This window comes from Pleurodeles waltl, chromosome 9 (assembly GCF_031143425.1).
Source record: "Pleurodeles waltl isolate 20211129_DDA chromosome 9, aPleWal1.hap1.20221129, whole genome shotgun sequence".
Taxonomy (NCBI): Eukaryota; Metazoa; Chordata; class Amphibia; order Caudata; family Salamandridae; genus Pleurodeles; species Pleurodeles waltl.
In genome coordinates this window covers 20,357,368-20,381,386 of record NC_090448.1, presented here as the reverse complement: position 1 = coordinate 20,381,386, position 24,019 = coordinate 20,357,368, and the positions used below count along the sequence as shown (strand labels likewise).

Here is a 24,019-nt window from a genome sequence, read left to right as displayed (position 1 = left end):
CCCTGAGGTAGAAAGTCCATCTCAGCCCGAGTGATGTCAGTGCTGGTGTTTGAGCACAAGGCAGAGGGAACTGGTGCGCTGTGGGGCTCAGGGAGGGGGTCACAGCCCCGCTGGATGCACCGGAGGGGCCGAGGTTCACCTGCACATCGGGGGAGGACCCTCGAGGGAAGGAGGCTCACACCTGGAGGGAGCCGGAGGCAGGGCGGAGCCATAGCGCCCCGAAGCAGGTGAGGCTGGATATAATCCTCACAGATATCAGGTCTGGGATGCTGCATCCGGGACCCCCGTGTCTTGAAATGATGATGGCTCATATGTATGAACAGATGCAGAGATGACTGGTGTGGTGTGTCTACCCCCTTACCACCCCCGCACCCCAACTTCCTCTGAAATACCCCTTGGACCCCTGGTGAACAAAGCAGGCTGTGCGCCGGACTCCGCCCCTGTTCTTCGCATCCTTTATATCTGACTAATGGTGCTTATATAATCGTGTTACTGCTCCTCGTCGGGTCGGCGCATTTTCTCCACCTCGGTAGGATGAAAAGATGGTTGAAAACAGAGATCTGAGCTGTAGGCGCGTCTCTGCAGCAGGCGCGCAATCCGCCGAGCTGTCTGTCTGTGATTCTTACAAACCGACTAAGGTGCTCGAGGGGAGAATGTGTGCGCCCTGGAGAGGGGAGTGTGCGCGCCCTGGATGGGGGATATGTGTGTTCTGGAGGGGAGAATGTGTGCGCCCTGGAGAGGGGAGTGTGTGCGCCCTGGAGAGGGGAATGTGTGCGCCCTGGAGAGGGGAGTGTGCGCGCCCTGGATGGGGGATATGTGTGTTCTGGAGGGGAGAATGTGTGCGCCCTGGAGAGGGGAGTGTGTGCGCCCTGGAGATGGGAATGTGTGCGCCCTGGAGAGGGGAGTGTGCGCGCCCTGGATGGGGGATATGTGTGTCCTGAGGGGAGAATGTGTGCGCCCTGGAGAGGGGAGTGTGTGCGCCCTGGATTGGGGGATATTTGTGTCCTGAGGGGAGAATGTGTGCGCCCTGGAGAGGGGAGTGTGTGCGCCCTGGATGGGGGGATATGTGTGTCCTGAGGGGAGAATGTGTGCGCCCTGGAGAGGGGAATGTGTGCGACCTGGAGAGGGGAATGTGTGCGACCTGGAGAGGGGAGTGTGTGCGCCCTGGATTGGGAGATATGTGTGTCCTGAGGGGAGAATGTGTGCGCCCTGGAGAGGGGAATGTGTGCGCCCTGGATGGTGGATATGTGCGTCCTGGATGGGGGGATATGTGTGTCCTGAGGGGTGAATGTGTGCGCCCTGGAGAGGGAAATGTGTGCGCCCTGGATGGGGGGATATGTGTGTCCTGGTGGGAGAAAGTGTGTGCCCTGGATGGGGGGATATGTGTGTCCTGGAGGCGGGAATGTGTGTGCCCTGGATGGGGGGATGTGTGTGTGCCTGGAGGGGGGAATGGGTGCTCCCTGTAGGGGGGTTCAGCGTGCCCTGGAGGGGAGAATGTGTGAGCCCAGGAAGTGGGTGGGGGTGCGCCCTGGAGGGGTGGAAAGTGTGCCCTGGAGGGTGGAATGTGTGCGCCATGGATTGGGGAGTGTGTGCCCCGGAGCGTTGAATGTGTGTGCCTGTGGGGGAGGGGGCGGTCCATGTGTGCGCCCCCTAGTTACTAGAAGCACCAATGCATGTATGTCCGGATGGAGCTGTGGTTTCTCAGTTGTCATGCTGCCCATCTCTCCAGAGGGGGGCTCCCTCTGAGAAGTCTCTCTTGAGATGCCATCTCCCCGAGTTGCATCGACGCACGCCCCCTCCATTCCAGCCTTGAAGATTACACACAGATGTTGCTGTGTCTTGTTTGCTTCCGGGTCTCCTGCGCTTCCGACCCGGCCTAGAGCAGTTGTTTGTTCTATGTAGCTCTTAAAGCCGCACATATTCTGCATCGAAGCGCTGTGAACAACGGGTGTTGCTCGCTAAGAGATGAAGAATTACACTGCGGGGACGTGAATTCAAAGCTCTTAGCACTAGATTTGCCTCAGGTTGTCGACCTTAAAAGGATGTCGGTGTCAGCTGTGAGATTGTAACTCTCTGGTTGTCTCAAGTGCCTGTTTCTATCGCGACATGGGGGTCGGGTTCAGCCACCTATGAAGTGATGCACAGAAGTGTCTGGTGCCTTCCAACCGACAGACCCTGCACAGTGCACAGGCGTGAGGACAGAGCTGGGGACTGTAGCTGCCTGTGGTGTCCGGATGCACAAGGAAAACGGGCAGCTGCAAACGAGCGCCGGGAGCCTTATCTGGGGTCTGCACGATGTGGCCCTACTGCGAGGGAAGGGGGTGCCTTCTGCAGGAGCTGTATGCATGCTGTACAGTGTGAGAGCAGAGATAACCGGGGTGTTTGCACTACAGCAATCAGGACACTGAAAGCGGGGGGGGGGGGGGGGTCACTGTGACCCTCTAATGCATCAGCCACAGTCCCTGGAGACATCTCAGACTGTGACCCCTGTCACAGGGCCATACAGGCTGCATTTCAGACCCCTGACCCTGTGACCTCTTCATCTCACAGAGCCCCGCACCCTGATGTCAGTCACCCTGACCCAGTGACCTCTTCCTGTCACAGAGCCCTGCACCCTGCATGTCAGTCACCCTGACCCAGTCACCTCTTCCTGTCACAGAGCCCTGCACCCTGCATGTCAGTCACCCTGACCCAGTGACCTCTTCCTGTCACAGAGCTGCAGTCCTGCACCCTGCATGTCAGGCACCCTGACCCAGTGACCTCTTCCTGTCACAGAGGTGCAGTCCTGCACCCTGCATGTCAGTCACCCTGACCCAGTGACCTCTTCCTGTCACAGAGCCCTGCACCCTGCATGTCAGTCACCCTGGCCCAGTGACCTCTTCCTGTCACAGAGCCCTGCAGCCTGCATGTCAGTCACCCTGACCCTGTGACCTCTTCATCTCACAGAGCCCTGCACCCTGCATGTCAGTCACCCTGACCCAGTGACCTATTCCTATCACAGAGTCCTGCACCCTGCATGTCAGGCACCATGACCCAGTCACCTCTTCCTGTCACAGAGCTGCAGTCCTGCACCCTGCATGTCAGTCACCCTGACCCAGTCACCTCTTCCTGTCACAGAGCCCTGCACCCTGCATGCCAGTCACCCTGACCCAGTGACCTATTCCTGTCACAGAGTCCTGCACCCTGCATGTCAGTCACCCTGACCCAGTGACCTCTTCCTGTCACAGAGGTGCAGTCCTGCACCCTGCATGTCAGTCACCCTGACCCAGTGAACTATTCCTGTCACAGAGTCCTGCACCCTGCATGTCAGTCACCCTGACCCAGTGACCTCTTCCTGTCACAGAGCCCTGCACCCTGCATGTCACTCACCCTGACCCAGTCACCTCTTCCTGTCACAGAGTCCTGCACCCTGCATTTCAGACCCCTTGACCCAGTGACCTCTTCCTGTCACAGAGCTGCAGGCCTGCACCCTGCATGTCAGTCACCCTGACCCAGTCACCTCTTCCTGTCACAGGGTCCTGCACCCTGCATTTCAGACCCCCTTATTCTGTGACCTCTTCATGTGACAGAGTCCTGCAGTCTGCATGCCAGGCACCCAGGCCCAGCGACCTCTTCCGGTCACAGAGCTACAGTCCTGCACCCCCTGACCCTACTGCCACAGAGTTGAGGTTGGGGCGGAGGTTCACCCTCCTTGTATAGAGGGAGTCCTACACCCTGCGTGTCAGAATGAAGCCTGTCTGCCAGTTCCGTGGTATGAGAGACCACACGCACGTGTGCCTGCTGCAGACACTGTTTGTGGTCATATCAGAGAAATCATAAGTAAAAAACCGACCCAGGAGACCCCAAAGGGTCCCATAATCATCCTGCCCCACAGACCAGCCCTGGTGGCACCGAGTGCCCTATAGGCTGGGCAGACCCTGCGCCCCTGTCAGTTATCTGGAGCCCCCGGGGTGTCGGATGGGGCTCCCCATCTCCACCCTCCTGTCCCCACCGACATCCTGTCACAGAGCTGTCTCTGAGCATCCTGCCTGCCAGTCACTGCGGAGCATCAGAGGAGAGAGCGGCGGGGCGGGGGCAGAATCCGAGGTCACAGGTCAGCCGTGTTCAATCCACATACCCCCGAGAGCATGTCCTGTTCTACCCCCCACCCCCCACCGCCCCACCAACTTCTCCTTGCTTCCTCTGCCCGCATGTGTTCCCCTGAGAGTATAGGCTGGTTTGATGTATTCCTTATGTGTGCCCCCGCCCCCCACAATCTCAGGGTCTGGTCTGTAGAGCGCCCTCTGCACCCATGTGTCCCCCCACCTGAGACTATGGCCTGTAGAGCACCCTCTGCACCCATGTGCCCCCCACCTGAGAGTATGGTCTGGTCTGTTGTATTCCCTATGTTTGCTCCCCACCCCCTGAGAGTATGGTCTGGTCTGTAGAGCACCCTCTGCACCCATGTGCTCCCCCACCTGAGAGTATGGTCTGGTCTGTAGAGCACCCTCTGCACCCATGTGCCCCCCACCTGAGAGTATGATCTGGTCTGTAGAGCACCCTCTGCACCCATGTGCTCCCCCACCTGAGAGTATGGTCTGGTCTGTAGAGCGCCCTCTGCACCCATGTGCTCCCCCACCTGAGAGTATGGTCTGGTCTGTAGAGCGCCCTCTGCACCCATGTGCCCCCCACCTGAGAGTATGGTCTGTAGAGCACCCTCTGCACCTATGTGTCCCCCCACCTGAGAGTATGGTCTGGTCTGGAGAGCACCCTCTGCACCCATGTGCCCCCCACCTGAGAGTATGGTCTGGTCTGTTGTATTCCCTATGTTTGCTCCCCACCCCCTGAGAGTATGGTCTGGTCTGTAGAGCACCCTCTGCACCCATGTTCTCCCCCACCTGAGAGTATGGTCTGGTCTGTAGAGCACCCTCTGCACCCATGTGCCCCCCACCTGCGAGTATGGTCTGGTCTGTAGAGCGCCCTCTGCACCTATGTGTCCCCCCCCCCCCCTGAGAGTATGGTCTGGTCTGTAGAGCACCCATGTGACCCCCACCTGAGAGTATGGTCTGTAGAGCATCCTCTGCACCTATGTGTCCCCCCACCTGAGAGTATGGTCTGGTCTGTAGAGCGCCCTCTGCACCCATGTGCCCCCCCACCTGAGAGTATGGTCTGGTCTGTAGAGCGCCCTCTGCACCCATGTGTGCCCCCACCTCCTGAGAGCATGGTCTGGTCTCTTATCCTCTCTCTGTACCTATGTGTGACAACCCCAACCTGAGATATGGTCTGGTCTGTTGTATTCCCTCTGTGTGCCTCCCCCCCCCCCCCTCAGAGTTTTGTCTGTTGTGTATCCATGTGTGCCCCCACCTCCTGAGAGCATGGTCCGGTCTGTAATACACCCTCTCACCACCACGTGGTGCCCCGCCCTGCCCATGTCCTGGTAACTCTATTCCCTCTGCCCCAGTGGGAGCCCGATGGGGCGAGCGTGGCCTGGTGTGTTGCGCCCCCTCTGCCCCACGTGAGGCCCCCGCCCCCACCTGAGAGCCTGTCCTTCATGCATCAAGTGCATTCACCTGTAGGGTGAAGGTGATGGGGGGCAGAGTATTTATATATCTCTGGTGAAGAGGACACGAGATGTGGGGGGAGTGGATAATGAACAGACCCCCTTCAGTAATCACCAAGAGAGTGTGTCTTGTCACCAAATCAGGAGGCCCCCCTCTTGTCACAGCTGTTTCCGAAGGCATCAGGCAAACTCGTAAGGTACCTCAGTGGGTGGAGGGCCAGAGGTCGAACTGCGGAATCCGCCCGGAGGGCCGACTCGACGCGTTATCCTCCCGAGGTAGATCCCACTAACACCGAGTTTCTGTATGTCTCCTGATGGTCACTGCAAAGGGAGAGCGCAGTGTGGTGTGGGTCGTGTTACACCCTCAAACGTTTTTTTTTTAAAAAAACTTTATTGGCTAATGCGATAAAGAAACTCTGCTACATCTGAAGAGCATCGCCTTCTGCACACACCCACACAGAAAACTAGACAACCCCGCATAGCAGTGAGACGTGGAAAACAATGTAAGCGCAATATACATTGAGTGCAAATATTCAGATAACCCTAGGACCGAATTTAGCGCCTCGGAAAACATCTTCTGTGATCAGGGAGCTAGGATGTACATCAGCACGGGCGTCCACAAAGGCTAGCAGATGAAATATTGTGACCACATTTCAAGCAGTGTCGTGGTGCAGTGGTTCCCAACCTGTGGTCCGGGGACCCCTGGGGGGGTGGGGGGGAGGTCTGTGAAGCCTCCTCATGGGGTCCCCGACTGCTTAGAAAATTAAATAATATTAACAGATTAGGTCCCCAGCTTTTAGTAATGACTCAGTGGGGGGTCCCCAGATTCCAAAAATGGTTCAATCGGCGTCCCCAGGTTCCAGTAATGATAAAGTGGGGGTCCACAGAAGTCAAAAGGTTGGGAACCCTGTTGTAGTGCACTAAATGCACACTTCCATCAGAGATGAGAGCGAGGTGCAGAGCCCTAGATGTAGTGTTAGCATTGTGGGTCTGATGAGGGGGGTGAAGTGATGCTTAGAACTTTAGGACCTGGTTCAGAGAGGCACTTACCAGCTTAAGTTGAGTGTAAGTTCACAGTGGACGTGGTTTGAGTGCAAGTCCACCTTTTGTGGTTGAAACTTTGGAAATGTACACACTTAACCCAATTTACACACACATAGTATTACATAGATGTTATTCTGGTACCTTGGACGCCTGGATGCTTTAAAAACATTAGTAAATACACAGGCCCTGAGTCACAAAGAACTTATGACTCATAAAGTTACGAGTGCTGAGTGCCCACACTCAGGGGAGAATCTCCACACTGAGCATTGCAGTGCGGAGATCCCGCCCGAGTGTGGTAGTTCATCCACAAGTGCAGAGATTCTGCTACGAGTGCAGAGATTCCGCCCCGAGTGCGATGGTACAACCACGAGTGCAGAGATTCCACCCCGAGTGCGATAGTACAACCACGAGTGCAGAGATTCCGCCCCGAGTGCGATGGTACAACCACGAGTGCAGAGATTCCGCCCCGAGTGCGATGGTACAACCACGAGTGCAGAGATTCCACCCCGGGTGCGATGGTACAACCACGAGTGCAGAGATTCCGCCCCGGGTGCGATGATTTAACCATGAGTGCAGAGATTCCGGCACAATTGCGGAAAATCTACCATGAGTGCAATGATTCAACCACGAGTGCAGAGATTCCTCCCCGAGTGTGATGGTACAACCAGGAGTGCAGAGATTCTGCCCGAGGGAGATGGTACAACCACACGTGCAGAGATTCCACCCCGAGTGGGATGGTACAACCACGAGTGCAGAGATTCCGCCCGAGTGGTATGGTACAACCACGAGCGCAGCCCGAGTGGGATGGTACAACCACGAGTGCAGAGTTTTCGCCCCGAGTGCAATGGTACAACCATGAGTGCAGAGATTCTGCCCAAGTGTGATGGTACAACCACGAGTGCAGAGATTCTGCCCCAAGGGCGATGGTACAACCACGAGTGTAGAGATTCCACCCCGAGTGGGATGGTACAACCACGAGTGCAGAGATTCCACCCGAGTGGGATGGTACAACCACGAGTGCAGAGATTCCACCCCGAGTGGGATGGTACAACCACGAGTGCAGAGATTCCGCCCGAGTGGGATGGTACAACCACGAGTGCAGAGATTCCGCCCGAGTGGGATGGTACAACCACGAGTGCAGAGATTCCACCCCGAGTGCGATGGTACAACCACGAGTGCAGAGATTCCACCCCGAGTGCTATGGTACAACCACGAGTGCAGAGATTCCGCCCGAGTGCGATGGTACAAGCACGAGTGCACAGATTCCACCCCAAGTGCGATGGTACAACCACAAGTGCAGAGATTCCACCCCGAGTGGGATGGTACAACCACGAGTGCAGAGATTCCGCCCGAGTGGGATGGTACAACCACGAGTGCAGCCCGAGTGGGATGGTACAACCACGAGTGCAGAGTTTTCGCCCCGAGTGCAATGGTACAACCATGAGTGCAGAGATTCTGCCCAAGTGTGATGGTACAACCAGGAGTGCAGAGATCCCGCTTGAGTGCAGAGATTCTGCCCCAAGGGCGATGGTACAACCACGAATGCAGAGATTCCACCCGAGTGGGATGGTGCAACCACGAGTGCAGAGATTCCACCCCGAGTGGGATGGTACAACCACGAGTGCAGAGATTCCGCCTGAGTGCGATGGTACAACCACGAGTGCAGAGATTCCGCCCGAGTGCGATGGTACAACCACGAGTGCAGAGATTCCACCCCGAGTGGGATGATACAACCACGAGTGCAGAGATTCCACCCCGAGTGGGATGATACAACCACGAGTGCAGAGATTCCACCCCGAGTGGGATGGTACAACCACGAGTGCAGAGATTCCACCCCGAGTGGGATGGTACAACCACGAGTGCAGAGATTCCGCCCGAGTGGTATGGTACAACCACGAGCGCAGCCCGAATTCCACCCCGAGTGGGATGGTACAACCACGAGTGCAGAGATTCCACCCCGAGTGGGATGGTACAACCACGAGTGCAGAGATTCCACCCCGAGTGGGATGGTACAACCACGAGTGCAGAGATTCCACCCCGAGTGGGATGGTACAACCACGAGTGCAGAGATTGGATTCCACCCCGAGTGGGATGGTACAACCACGAGTGCAGAGATTGGATTCCACCCCGAGTGGGATGGTACAACCACGAGTGCAGAGATTCCGCCCGAGTGGGATGGTACAACCACGAGTGCACAGATTCCACCCCGAGTGCGATGGTACAACGAGTGCAGAGATTCCACCCCGAGTGGGATGGTACAACCACAAGTGCTGAGATTCCACCACAAGGGCTGACATTCTGCCCCTGAGTGCGATGGTTCCACCACGAGTGCGGAGATTCTGCCCAAGTACGGAGATTCTGCCCAAGTGATGATAATCCACCATCACTGTGGATAAGCCGCACTTGTAACTTTAGGATTCGTAAGTCTTTGTGAATCGGGCCCACACTCACTTGAGAGCATGTGCATATTCACAACCTATTTTTGACTTAGTAGAGTTTTTGATTTACTTCTTTGAGGGGGAGGAGTAAAACTCCATCCAGTGTAAGAATGGGGGGGGCAGCACCTTGAAAATTGGGTGGGGTGTAGGTTCTGTGGTTTCCCCATGCTTAGAATTACCCCTCCCCCATTTGCCCATGGAGAGGGTTAAAAAAGAAATTGTGCAAATAAACTTTTGTTGAACACTGACATATGAGTAAATTCACACCTAATACTTTCAAACAGGTGTAACTGCTTACACACACGAGTACTCCTGGACTTTTTGAAAGTTCTAAAATATGTGATTGCGCTCCAAGAATAAATGTACAGAGGTAAATGCGCCCATGATTTTGAGACTCGTGCCCTTCGTGAAGTTTGAGTACAATCGTGAGTCATAGGTTTACGCCAGGTGTTGCCCCTTGGCTAGTTTTACGTAGATTTAGCTGTGTTGTTTTTAAAGTTCAGGGTTCAAGTTGTCAGATTTGGACCCCGGCCTGGTGTAGGATTCGGGCCTTAATCTTCTTGTTAGGGTTAGGGGTTAAAGGTTAGTATTCGAGTTAGGGGTTGGGATTACAGCTCAGGTGAGTTGTAGGGTCAGTCTTGGGTCAGGCGGGTGGAAGAGTCTGACCAGGGTAATCCCCTGGATTGGTTCAGATGTGTGGTCTCCAGGATATTGACAGTGGGGTGGTTTATGTCCACCTTGGGATCATGCATGACTTACCTGTGTTTCGTGTTCAGTCCTGCTTCCCTCAGACCTCTACAAGGGGTCTGCCGACGTTGGGGACAGATGTCTGGGGTCTGGGTCCCTAGTACGAGCTGTGGTGTAGAGAAACTGGAGCGGGTCCATGGAGGGACCCCGTACGGACGTACTCAGGAGCTCTCAGGCCTCAGTACTGCGCTGAGGGGGTAGCCGCTGGAGCCCAGGGCCTCCCTGCACCGTGAGGGCTACGGGGGCCTTTGTTACACCACCGAGTAAGACTTAAGGATAAAACAGTCTTTGGTTGCTGTGGTTTAGAATCAGTGTTGTGGTTGGGGTCAGAGTTAGGACTAGATTGAGGGTCAGTGTTGTGTTTGGGGTCAGAGTTAGGACTAGATTGAGGGTCAGTGTTGTGTTTGGGGTCAGGGTCGGAGTTTGAGGTTCGGGTCAGGGTTGGGGTCAGGGTCGGAGGTTGAGGTTAGGGTCGAGGTTGGGGTCAGGACTGGAGTTTGAGGTTCGGGTCAGGGTTGGGGTCAGGACTGGAGTTTGAGGTTCGGGTCAGGGTTGGGGTCAGGGTCGGAGGTTGAGGTTCGGGTCGAGGTTGGGGTCAGAGTTAGGACTAGATTGAGGGTCAGTGTTGTGTTTGGGGTCAGGGCTGGAGGTTGAGGTTAAGGCTGGGGTTGGGGTCAGGGTCACCATTGGGATAAAGGTTAGGGCCAGGATTAGGCTCAGTGTTGTGGTTGGGGTCAGAGGTTGTTAGGGTCGTGTTTGGGATTAGGGTCAGATTAAGGAGCGCGATTAGGATCGGTGTTGTGGGTCAGGTTTGGGAGTCGAGGTTAGGGTCGGGGTTGGGATTAGGGACAGATTAAGGACCGCGTTTAGGATCGGTGTTGTGGGTCAGGTTTGGGGGTCGAGGTTAGGGTCGGGGTTGGGACTAGGGTCAGATTAAGGAGCGCGGTTAGGATCGGTGTTGTGGGTCAGGCTTGGGGGTCGAGGTTAGGGCAGGGATTAGTGTCAGGTCTGGAGGATGAGGTTTGGGATGGAAATTGGGGTCGTGGTCCCCGATGGGATTAGTGTCAGAGTTGGAGATTGAGGTTTGGGATGGAAGGTGGGGTCAAGCTGAGGGTGAGGCCTGGAGGTTGGGGTCAAGGTTAGGGCCGGGATTAGGGTTAGCATCAGATACGGACACAAATTCCTGTTTCCCTGCGGACTCAGACAAGTAAACCCTTTAGTGAGCGGAATGATAATTGCCCGTCTGCACCAGGGCTGTGTTTGCACGGAGGAGAAAGGCCCCATTGTTTCCCCTGTTTTTATTTTCCATAGCAGTGACAGATGTGCTGCTTGTGCGTCTCCCAGCAGTCACCGCGCGACGTGCCAGGGTCCCTGTGCCTTCCTTTATGTTTACTGTTGCATGCGCATTAAAGCCCCTCACTTGGGCTCCAGGCACGTCCTTCTCACCCTTGGCTGGGGTGCAGCTCGGAAGCCGGATGCTGGGTGGACTGTAGTTCCGGTGAAGTGGTATCATGTAGCTCAGTGGGTTCCGTTCCTGCTGCAGGTATCTCCAGGACGCAGGTTTGAATTGCAGTCAAGCATTTGTAAAAAAAAAAAAATGCAGAACCTTAATTAAACTTAAACCATAAATTGAAACAAAGCACTGTTATCCTAGCTGTACACCCAAACAAAACCGTATATTCAACAAAAAACATAAACATAACATGTAAACTTCATTGTAAGCCAGTGGTTCCCATCTTGTGGTCTGGGGACCCCTGGAGATCTAGGCAGCCTCCTCGGGGGGGGGGGGGAGGGGTCCGTGATTGCTTAGAAAATTAAACAATATTAACAGATTAATAAAGTGGCTAAATGTAAAACCAGTCGCTGCTTGCAGGGGTTAAAAGAGATGGGGCGGCGTGTGGTGGGGGGGGTTAATAATAAAAAATAAACCACGTACCTCTGCGCCGCGCCACTCCTCCGTCCCCTCAGCAGGCAGCGCAGCTCTCAGCAGCGGCTGCTGCTGGTGGGGGGGCGACGCTCTGTACAACTGAATTTTAAAACGCACTGTAAATGTCAAGGAATTTTAAATTGGAGCCTAAAAATTAAATTACTATCTTTAGGTTGATTTGTGGGAGCCGCGCGGGTGCGTCAAACAGAATACAGCAAGGATGATGTGTGGCTTCAATTGAATTTAGAAAAGCTTGAACCTTCCTATTAAAATGTTTATTTTTTTATTTATATTTGTTTCCAAATTAAATAAAATGTGTTATCAGTTCTGTACGTGTTTGATGAATGCTTGTTCTGTATTGTTTTGCAGTTCAAATCATCCACAACGTTTAGGCCGGGGGTCCTCAGCTTCCAGTAATGATTCAATGGGGTGGTCCCCGGATTCCAATAATGATTCAGTGGGGGTCTCAAGGTTCCAATAATGATAACGTGGGGGGGTCCGCAGAAGTCAAAAGGTTGAGACCCACTGGTTTAAGCCGGAGCATTTTTGAAAACTGAACTATCGAAACTGGCAGGCACAGGTACCCACCTTGTCTTTGTGTGTATCCACTCACCCACCAATCAAGCGCCCCGAAGTAACCAAAATAAGATGTGTTATATTATGTGGGTCGATTTGTATGGTGCAGCTTATCACCTGTGAGGTATCCAGGCGCTAGACCAAAAATGTAGATCAGGCGGCGCTCTGAGTTGAACAGCCAGGTCTTCAGTTTCTTGCGGGAGTAGCGAAGGGGCGGTCTTGGCGGGTTGAGGTAGTTCATTCCAGGTCTTGGCGGTGCCGTAGGAGAAGCAGCGCCCTTCTGACTTGCTTCTGAGGATGCGGGGGGACACATACTTTACACAACATATAAACGATCAAACAAACCATATTTAAACTGTAATCCTATTTGTAACTCCAACCTAAAATGGTCGAACTATAAATAATCACAATTTAATTATGCTGCGTGTTACTATTTTTTCTTTACTATTAGACATACACTATACCATGAGACCCCATTTCCATGAAATGTTCATTACTCTTATTTGTTATTATTTATCTTTCTTCATTGCCATGTAACTCAGACTCGGCCATTCATCCTTCAGAGGTCAGGTGTCTTCAGCGAAGCAGAAAGAGCTTAAGGTCTTATATGTCTGATCTGACTTTTAAGGGGCGCCACGTGGATTGTCTCGGGGGCCACTCTTACTCTTTCAACTGTTTTGAAGGGACTATCCTTCAGCAGCAGAATTGCTCCACCGTTTGCTCGGGTCAAGAGTTACTCTAGGGGATCCCCTGCTTTGCTGAATTGTGGGTGCTGGGAGATCTAGAGGGCACTCCTTGTGACATGACCTTCATCAATGATTCAGAGCGGATCTCCCTGAAACCCCAAGGCAGCTGCCTCATTGCAGGGTCAAGGGGGGGAAGTGGGGCTTAAAGAGCATGGTCCCTGCTGCTTTGCTTCTCTATAACCCTCATCCAGGGTCCAAGACTGGCCTCAGTGTGTTGGTCTTTGGCAACAACGCCTCCCCTTGGAATGACATCTGGTGGGCTGCCGAACTCCGAGCCACTCTCACACCATCGGACCAGTGACACAAGCTCGTCCTTATCCTGAACTGCAAACGCACCGAAGTCTCCTCCGCCTGCTTCCACACACGTTGCACGCTCCGAAGAATCTTCAAATGGCTCTTCATCCGCACAAGACCTAATCACCAGCCGGCTGGACTACGGCAATGCACTGTATGCAGGAACCACCACAGCACTCACGAGGAGACTCCAGACGACACAGAACTCAGCGGCCAGACTCATCCTCAGCACGCCCAAACTGAGGCACCTCACCCCACACCTTAGGAACCTCCGCTGGCTCCCCGTACATAAAAAATGCCAATTCAAGATTTTGACACACGCCTAGAAAGCCCTCCATGGCCTAGGACCAGCATCCATCAACCACCGCCAATCCTTCCACCAATCGTCCAAGTCCTGAAAAGACCTTCCCCTCCACCTCCAGACATCCCCCCCTTTGCTGGCAGAATTAAGAAAGTGACTCAAGTCCTGGCTTTTTGACTGAGCCCAGCAAACCCAGCGCATGGATACCTTCAATAGTGATTTGAAGAACTTTACAAACACTGATTGATATGAGATGAGTGTATGTGAACAGATGGGCCCACAGTGGGTTCTTGGGAGCTCAGTCACTGCTTCCTCTCATCAACAGTCTGGTCCTGGACCCTCGGCAAGTGGTGGAGGTGTGTACTATTGGGAGGATCATTTCTGGGACGGCATCCACAACCCGAGCATGCATGAGATGCAATTGGAAGCTGGTGAGTCTTAAATTAACTGTCCGAGATTGTCGGGTTCTTGCCATTGCCAAAGCTTCTTGAAGCAGTGAAGGCTCGGAGGCTTATATTTTCATTATTCCGATGAAGATCTTCCCAAATTCATCAGCCTCAACTTGTGAGGTTCTGTTATTAGGAGGACTGGGTGAAGAGGAGGTTTTTGGCTTGGAAAGTATCTTTTTGTGCTGAACAGTCACGTGTTTATAACATATTTTATCTTGTGGAAGCCTTGGCTTCCTCCACTAGGCTCATTCTCTGCATTTCTGCTGCTTTATTAGTTTCTTTATGGATTGAAACCAGGGGGGAGAGGGAGGAAGTCTGCAGCACATGTAGGCGGGACTTCCTGTGACAGTTTCTGAAACGTGGCTACTGTGAACTAAGCCCTGCCCACTCGTCTTAAGCTGGCGGAGTGGGGTGCAGACACTATACTTCAGACAATAAGTCAGCTCCTTAGGATGCTTGATTCACAAAAGTAAACTTGGTAAATTCTAAGTTTACGACTTTCAGTATTCACAGAGGTAAGTTACGAGTTCTATCTGTACGTCCTCGTTCGGAATCTCCACCTCCAGTGCAGAGATTACACTCTGCACGTGGAGTGGAATCTCCGCACTCCGGATAGATCTCCGCCCTGAGGGTGGAGGTTCTGCCCCAAGTGCAGAGATTTCACCCAGTGTCGGAACGTAAAGGCACAAATCGTAACTTACCTTTGTGAATACAGAAAAGTAGTAAAGCTAGACTTTTGGATCAAAAGTCTAACTTTACCTTTGTAAATCAGGCCCTAAGTGTCCTGCCAATAAAAGATCACAGATTGAAGATCCCATATTAGAGGGATCCAACACTGAATAACATGGGTGGGGCATGCCACACTACGCGGGGTGCGGGTGTTTAAGCTGTTTTGCATATTTTGTTTTTCAAATGCCCCACGAAGAGGAATGAGTTGCAGAGCTGAACTTGTTTTTGCTGCAGGATTTCCTCCTTAAGTTACTTCCCTGGAGCAGGGCACAAGGCAGCACTGATGTGAACTTCAGATAACATCACTTTGCAACATCGGCTTAGATTGTGCGAGTTCTTTTACATGAGGGTGAAACGGGCGTGAAAATCCCCAGAACAAGGTCTCTGTTAACACTGCTTGAACAGTTTCCTTGTTGAAATACCACATTTTTCACATTATTTAACAATGAGAGAAGTTTCAGGACACAATGATCCTTGCATGATCTACATCGACTTGCCCTAGAGAGACAAAGCAACAAACCTTGAAGTTTAAACAAGCACTGGCAACGCCAATAGGTCTGGCTTTAAATGAATATTGTATGAAACTGTGAAGCTTTACAAGGAGATAGCATGCGAATGGTTATGTATTTGTGTGGAAGCAAAGAACTGAAGTATAATATTGGTGTAGGTAAAAAGGTCATGTGACAGTTGACTGTCGAGCCAGACCTAAAAATCCATGAAGGTTAATGAGTGCCATCCTTCCATCTGTGCCTCTGGCAGAGCAACACATCATAAATGATCCAGTTATCTAAGCTACTTTAATAGCATTAAAATGTCAGTGTGCCCCTGAAAGTTCAATCTTATAGCAGCTGTACAATTAAACAAAATGGTCACAGCTGCGTGAAGGCAAGCAGTCTTTTTGTGAAAGCACACAACGTCTGCCCAGTCAAAACATGTACTCCTGGATCTCAACATGTGGGCGGAGCCAAAGCCCCTTCTCCTGGTGATTCTCACATTGTTGTCTGGCGACAGCTGTGATGTCAAGTCAGGCCATAAAAATGACCAATCCAGGCAATGTATGGTAAGAAATTGCATTTTGCCCCATCCCAGCTGCGTTCCGCGTTGCTAGTTCCTAAACTGAAGTTACTCTCACACCAAACTCAGTACCATGCTCTTCTTCACATGAAAAACAGGTAGGGTCCTTCTTTCTTTGGTGAATTCCTCTACATCTGGTGTTTGAAATGATCATCAGGCAATGCGGATCAAATCGACGTGTCCCTGTGTACTGATCCTTGCACAAGCAAGAGGTACAGGCAGGATCCTAGCCTCGGTCTACAAATGGTCCAAATACTGTGTGAGTTGTGTCAACTCTGGTGGATTATGAGAAGGCAATTAGTTTGAGCAATAGCGCCTCTTCTCACACAATCCTGCCACCCTATTTGGCTTATCTGGTGTCAAATTAGCTGGCATGGTTCCTCATCTGAGAGGCTTCTGAGCAGTGAGACTGGTGGAGCAGAAAGACATCTCATCGTTTATGATGGCGATCTCTGTTCCAGAGCTCCAATAAGTGAATAAATGAATGCACTTGCATGTAGTGCCTCTTTGCCGATCCGGCCACTCTTAGTGCCAACCCGACCACTCCTGGGACCGCCTGGTGAAGGAGCAGGTTTTCTGGGGAAGGGGGCACTTGAGGTTTCTTCTGAAGGAGAGTTATTTCATTCTTGCGTGGATGTTCAGAGGGCACTGATTGTGCACCTGGGTTCCTAGGTTTGTAAGAGGTTGCGTCCCTTTCATCAGCTGTGAGTATCTTTTTGTTGGTTAATTAGAGCTGTACCCAGTTTGGAAGTGTTGTGTTTTGTTTCTGGGATGGTTTATGTCCTGCCATTGCTGCCTCTGATAGTTGGGCGGAGGATGTTGTCTGGGTGTTCACTGGGATCTACTTGAGTGGTCCAGGGGCAGGTGAGATGATGTCTAGGGAGCTTCTTGGATGTGGTGAGCAGGACCACTTGGAGATGTGTGTGGTGGAGGGTGAGCTTTACCCTCATCCTAACCCCAGTGAGGCGGAGGAGGGCCAGTGGGTGGAGGAAGAGACTTGATGTGCTGGCCACTGAGTAGACCCAGGGATCAAGCACTAGTTTTGACTCCTTGGCCGTTCGTCGTGATGCTGGGAATCACTGGCGCTCACAGGATGGAGGACAGAAATAGTTTCACAAGGAGGCAACCTACTTATGAACAGCTGACGAGCAAAGCTTCTCTTTCTGTGTGCTGACTCTGTAGAAGCCAATGACCAACGGGGTTTGATACTGGATAACTGAGTGCTCATGTTTTGGTGTTGCTTTTACTCACTACTGGTACCTATGAAAAGCATGAGCTTGTTGTTACTAGTTGTGGTGTGGGAAAAAGCTGCAAAATGTAATTAAAAAGCATAACAGAGTCATTCAAGCATGCGACCTCGCCCACAAACTCAAAGATGCCTGTTCCCATGCGTGAGTCTGCCTGGAGCTTAAGGGTGGAGTGAAGTCAAAAGATGTTTACACGGTGATGGTTGGAGTTCTAACTGGTGTCAGGTCTGCCTGGACACGCGTTAGGTGCTGATAGGAGTGTTACCAGGTATTGAGTCACCTCATGCCTTTACAAAGTGCTGTTTACGTTGTTACGCTGTGAAAGTCTGCCAGGATGCGTAGAAGGTGCTGGGTACAGTTCTAAGTAACTCAAGTCTGCCAGGACATGCATAAAGTGCTGGTAGGAGTGTTTGCAGGTGTTGCGCCAGCTTGGGGCTTTACAACATGATGGTCACGTTGTTACTCGATGAGAGTCTTCCGGGATACGTAGAAGATGCTGGGTATGGTTCTAAGTGGCCTCAAGTCTGCCAGCACATTCGTTAGGTGCTGGTAGTGGGGTTACCACGTATTGAGTCACATCACTTCTTCACAAAGTGCTGGTTACATTGTTAATCAGTGAGAATCTGCTGGGATACGTAGAAGGTGCCGGGTACGGTTCTACCTTGCATCAAGTCTGCCGGAACATGCATAAGGTCTGGTGTGAGAGTTAGCAGGTGTTGAGTCACCTCGAGGCTTTACAACATGATGGTTACATTGTTACTCAGTGAGAGTCTGCCGGGATATGTAGAAGATGCTGGGTGCAGGTCTACCTTGCGTCAAGTCTGACAGGACATGTGTATGATAGTGGCTACATTTGGGCATGATACTGAATGTGCCAGGAGGCAGTGATTGTGCTAGTAACACCCGACCTGGCTTCCAGTTTGACAGGACATGTACAAGTTGCTCTCATAATGACTCTACCGGACACTGAGTGTGTGAGATCATCTCCGTGGTGCAGGTAATAGGCCTGCTTGGCGTGAGTCTTGCAACATATGAAGAGTGTCCTGGATACAGTCTCACTTGGCACTGACGGAGGACTCTAGTGTAACCCAAAATGAGCAGGCCCCCCTGTAAAATGTGATGATGGGCCATTGAGTCTCCCGTATCTCACAAATATACATAGGCCTTGGGCTGAAAGAGGGCCCCTTGAAGGACTGAGGGGCCGGAAGGTCCTGCGTTACACCTCTGATGGGGGAGGCAGGATAGAAGGTGTTGGGTCAAGTCTGACTGGGCACACAGAAGTTGCCGGTATTGGTCATACCGAGCGCCCTATGGAGCAAGTAGTCTGGTACAAAGACATGGATTACGCTGGGTTCCATCTTAACTGTGGTTGAGCCTACTAGTCCACAGAAGGATGAGGGAATTGGCACAGTTCCTGGAGTCAAACATCGTTCTAGGATACACAGAGGCTCCTGAATCTAGTCATCCCTGCCCGGGGACATAGAGGGTGCTAGGTACAGTCTTACCTGGCGTTGGGTCAGCTCTGACATCAGAAGGTGCTGAAGTTGACCTGAAACACAGCCCTGCAACCATTCTCTCTTAAGTTACCAAGAGAGACCAAGAAGAAGTGATAATGGGAACAAAATAGCAGTGATCTACCATGCTGCAGTCTGGGACTACAGACACCAGTTGGAGTGCCGTACACTGATGCCACTGAGGTCCTTATGATTTATCATCCCTGCAAATTAAAGGACCTTTTTGCAAGGGAGCAAGGACGAGGATGGAGCACATGGTGATTTCAGTCTTCAGCATGTCCTTACCCAAAACCAAACTCTGAAAATGAATGTTCGATGGCATCTGTCGCTGTAGATACGCATGTTATGCAATAGCTCGCCATCTGGTGTTGGGCCGGAGTGTTACAAGTTGTTTTTCTTCGAAGAAGTCTTTCGAGTCACGGGACCGAGTGACTCCTCCTTCTGTCTCCATTGCGCATGGGCGTCGACTCCATCTTCGATTGTTTTTTTTCCGCCATCGGGTTCGGACGTGTTTCTGTCGCTCCGAGTTTCGGAACGGAAAAATAGCTAAATTTCGGAAGATTTTCGTCGGTATTGTTGCGTTCGGGTTCGGCGTAGTTAGATTCAACACCGCGTCGAAGGATCGAAGAGCTCCGGTGCCCTTCGGGGTAGTTTTTTCGATCCCCCGTCGGGGCCTGGTCGGCCCGACCGCGTGCTGAAGAACGCCGATGGAACGGACCCCGTTCCGTTTCTGCCCCAAATGCCACAATAAATACCCCTACACAGACCAACACTTGGTCTGCAACCTGTGCCTGTCACCTGAGCACAACGAAGACACCTGCGAGGCCTGTCGTGCGTTCCGGTCCCGAAAAACACTCCGAGACCGTCGAGCCAGAAGACTTCAGATGGCGTCCACGCCGACAGCCCAACGGGAGTTCGAGGAACAAGAAGAGGAAGGTACCTTCTCGATTCAAGAATCGGACTCCGAAGGATTCGACGATACACAAACCGTGAGTAAGACGTCGAAAACCACACAGAGAAAGATTTACAAGGCCCAGGGGACGCCACTGCCATCCGGCCATGGCTCCACCCATAAATTCGGTGACCGACCGTCGGCACCGAAAAAGGCCCAAACAGTGCCGAGATCGTCCGACTCCGGTCGAGACACCGGCACACAGCCTTCTCGGGACCGAGAAAGTGCTGGAGACAAGCGTCGACACCGAGATGCCGGTGCTGACACGGCTCGACGCCGAGACAGCGGGCCCGACGAAGATCGGCGCCGAGAGGTTTCGGCCCCGAAAAAGAAAAAAGTCACCTCGGAGCCGAAAAAGGACGCTGACAGGGTTTCGGTACCGAAACAAGCTGCAACCGACCCAGCTTCAGGCTCTTATACAGAAGAGCACTCGCTAACCTCACAAATGCAAAAGCATAGGTTTGAGGAAGAGCTACAATCAACGGATGTGGACCATACGCAAAAGCGTATTTTCATACAGCAGGGGACAGGAAAAATAAGCACCCTTCCCCCTATTAGAAGAAAGAGAAGGTTGGAGTTCCAGACTGAACAGACACCACAACCAAAAGTGGTGAAAAGAGTTACTCCACCACCCTCTCCACCGCCCGTGATTAACGTCTCACCAGCACAAACTCCATCACACTCCCCAGCTCACACCACCATGAGCCAGGGTGACCAAGATCAGGACGCATGGGACCTATACGACGCACCAGTGTCAGATAATAGTCCGGAGGCATACCCTACGAAGCCATCTCCACCAGAGGACAGCACTGCGTACTCTCAAGTGGTGGCCAGAGCAGCACAATTTCACAACGTAAGCCTCCACTCAGAACAGGTCGAGGATGATTTTTTATTCAACACACTCTCCTCCACCCACAGCTCATACCAAAGCCTGCCTATGCTCCGGCACGCAAAAGAAATCTTTAAGGAGCCGGTCAAAAGTAGGGCAATCACACCAAGGGTGGAAAAAAAGTATAAAGCGCCTCCTACGGACCCGGTTTTCATCACTACACAGCTGCCACCAGACTCTGTCGTTGTAGGAGCAGCTAGAAAAAGAGCCAACTCCCACACATCTGGAGATGCACCACCCCCAGATAAAGAAAGCCGCAAGTTCGATGCAGCTGGTAAAAGAGTCGCAGCACAAGCTGCAAACCAGTGGCGCATCGCGAACTCCCAGGCCCTACTTGCGCGCTATGACAGAGCCCATTGGGATGAGATGCAACATCTCATTGAACATCTGCCCAAGGATCTACAAAATAGGGCAAAACAGGTGGTTGAAGAGGGACAGACCATTTCTAACAACCAGATCCGCTCCTCCATGGACGCTGCAGATACAGCTGCACGGACAATTAATACATCTGTAACTATCAGAAGGCATGCATGGCTCAGAACGTCTGGCTTTAAACCAGAGATTCAGCAAGCAGTTCTCAATATGCCTTTTAACGAAAAGGAACTGTTCGGCCCAGAAGTGGACACAGCGATTGAGAAACTCAAAAAAGACACAGACACTGCCAAAGCCATGGGCGCACTCTACTCCCCGCAGAGCAGAGGAAATTACAGCACGTTTCGTAAAACACCCTTTAGAGGGGGGTTTCGGGGTCAGAGCACACAAGCCAGCACCTCACAGGCAACACCGTCCAGTTACCAGGGACAGTATAGAGGAGGTTTTCGGGGACAATATAGAGGAGGACAATTCCCTAGAAATAGAGGAAGATTTCAGAGCCCCAAAACCCCTACTCCTAAACAGTGACTCACATGTCACTCACCCCCTCCACACAACACCAGTGGGGGGAAGAATAAGTCAGTACTACAAAGCATGGGAGGAAATCACTACAGACACTTGGGTTCTAGCAATTATCCAACATGGTTATTGCATAGAATTTCTACAATTCCCTCCAAACATACCACCAAAAGCACAGAATTTGACAAAACATCATTCCAATTGCCTGGAGATAGAAGTGCAGGCACTATTGCAAAAGAACGCAATCGAACTAGTGCCAAACACACAAATAAACACAGGAGTTTACTCACTGTACTTTCTGATACCAAAGAAAGACAAAACACTGAGACCAATCCTAGACCTCAGAGTAGTGAATACTTTCGTCAAATCAGACCACTTTCACATGGTCACACTACAGGAAGTATTACCATTGCTAAAACTGCACGACTACATGGCAACTTTAGACCTCAAGGATGCTTATTTCCATATACCAATACACCCATCGCACAGGAAATACCTAAGGTTTGTATTCAAAGGAATACATTATCAATTCAAGGTACTGCCTTTCGGATTAACAACCGCACCAAGAGTCTTTACCAAATGTCTAGCGGTAGTCGCTGCACACATAAGAAGGCAGCAAATACATGTGTTCCCATATTTGGACGACTGGCTAATCAAGGCCCATTCGTTCATAGAGTGCTCAAATCACACAAATCAGATCATACAAACCCTCTTCAAACTCGGGTTCACCGTCAACTTCACAAAATCCAACATTCTGCCGCGCAAGGTACAACAATACCTAGGAGCCATAATAGACACATCAAAGGGAGTAGCCACTCCAAGTCCACAAAGAATTCTAAATTTCAACACCATCATACAACGCATGTATCCAACACAAAGGATACAAGCAAGGATGGTGTTACAACTCCTAGGCATGATGTCTTCATGCATAGCCATTGTCCCAAACGCAAGACTGCACATGAGGCCCTTACAACAGTGCCTAGCATCACAGTGGTCTCAAGCACAGGGTCACCTTCTAGATCTGGTGTTAATAGACCGCCAAACTTACCTCTCGCTTCTGTGGTGGAACAACATAAATTTAAACAAAAGGCGGCCTTTCCAAGACCCAGTGCCACAATACGTAATAACAACAGATGCTTCCATGACAGGGTGGGGAGCACACCTCGATCAACACAGCATACAAGGACAATGGAACGTACATCAAACAAAACTGCATATCAATCACCTAGAACTTCTAGCAGTTTTTCAAGCACTAAAAGCTTTCCAACCAATAATAGTTCACAAATACATTCTCGTCAAAACAGACAACATGACAACAATGTATTATTTAAACAAACAAGGGGGGACGCACTCCACGCAGTTAAGCCTGCTAGCACAAAAAATTTGGCGTTGGGCAATTCACAACCAAATTCGCCTAATAGCACAATTTATACCAGGGATCCAAAATCAACTCGCAGACAATCTCTCTCGAGATCACCAACAGGTCCACGAATGGGAAATTCACCCCCAAATTCTGAACACTTATTTCAAACTCTGGGGAACACCTCAGATAGACTTGTTTGCGACGAAGGAGAACGCAAAATGCCAAAACTTCGCATCCAGATACCCACACAAACAGTCCCAAGGCAATGCCCTATGGATGAACTGGTCAGGGATATTTGCTTACGCTTTTCCTCCTCTCCCTCTCCTTCCTTACCTGGTAAACAAACTCAGTCAAAACAAACTCAAACTCATATTAATAGCACCAACTTGGGCAAGGCAACCCTGGTACACAACGCTGCTAGACCTATCAGTAGTACCCTGCATCAAATTGCCCAACAGGCCAGATCTGCTGACACAACACAACCAAAAGATCAGACACCCAGATCCAGCATCGCTGAATCTAGCAATCTGGCTCCTGAAATCCTAGAATTCGGGCACTTACAACTTACCCAAGAATGTATGGAAGTCATAAAGCAAGCCAGAAGGCCATCCACCAGGCACTGCTATGCAAGTAAATGGAAGAGGTTTGTTTGCTACTGCCATATTAATCAAATACAACCATTACACACAACTCCAGAACATGTAGTGGGTTACTTGCTTCACTTACAGAAATCTAACCTGGCTTTCTCTTCCATTAAAATACACCTTGCAGCAATATCTGCATACCTGCAGACTACCTATTCAACTTCCCTATATAAGATACCAGTCATTAAAGCATTCATGGAGGGACTTAGGAGAATTATACCACCAAGAACACCACCTGTTCCTTCATGGAACCTAAATGTGGTCCTAACTAGACTTATGGGTCCACCTTTTGAACCCATGCACTCCTGCGAAATACAGTTCCTAACCTGGAAGGTGGCATTTCTCATCGCCATTACTTCCCTAAGAAGAGTAAGCGAGATTCAGGCGTTTACTATACAAGAACCTTTTATACAACTTCACAAAAATAAGGTCGTCCTAAGGACCAATCCTAAATTTTTGCCAAAGGTCATTTCACCGTTCCATCTAAATCAAACAGTGGAACTTCCAGTGTTCTTTCCACAGCCAGATACCGTAGCTGAAAGGGCACTACATACGTTAGATGTCAAAAGAGCATTGATGTATTACATTGACAGAACAAAGAACATCAGAAAGACTAAACAACTATTTATTGCATTTCAAAAACCTCATGCAGGAA

The 24,019-nt window shown here is 51.3% G+C and overlaps 1 protein-coding gene across 1 annotated transcript in view; it reads left to right on the top strand.

Annotated features, from left to right (window-relative positions):
• The first annotated feature begins 38 nt into the window (after positions 1 to 38).
• CAMK1 (calcium/calmodulin dependent protein kinase I) overlaps positions 39 to 24,019 on the top strand; it is a 355,059-nt gene continuing 331,078 nt past the window's right edge. The window contains exon 1 of the mRNA XM_069206148.1: positions 39 to 227. The gene's annotated coding sequence lies outside the window, so the exon portion shown is untranslated. The remainder of the gene's footprint in view (positions 228 to 24,019) is intronic.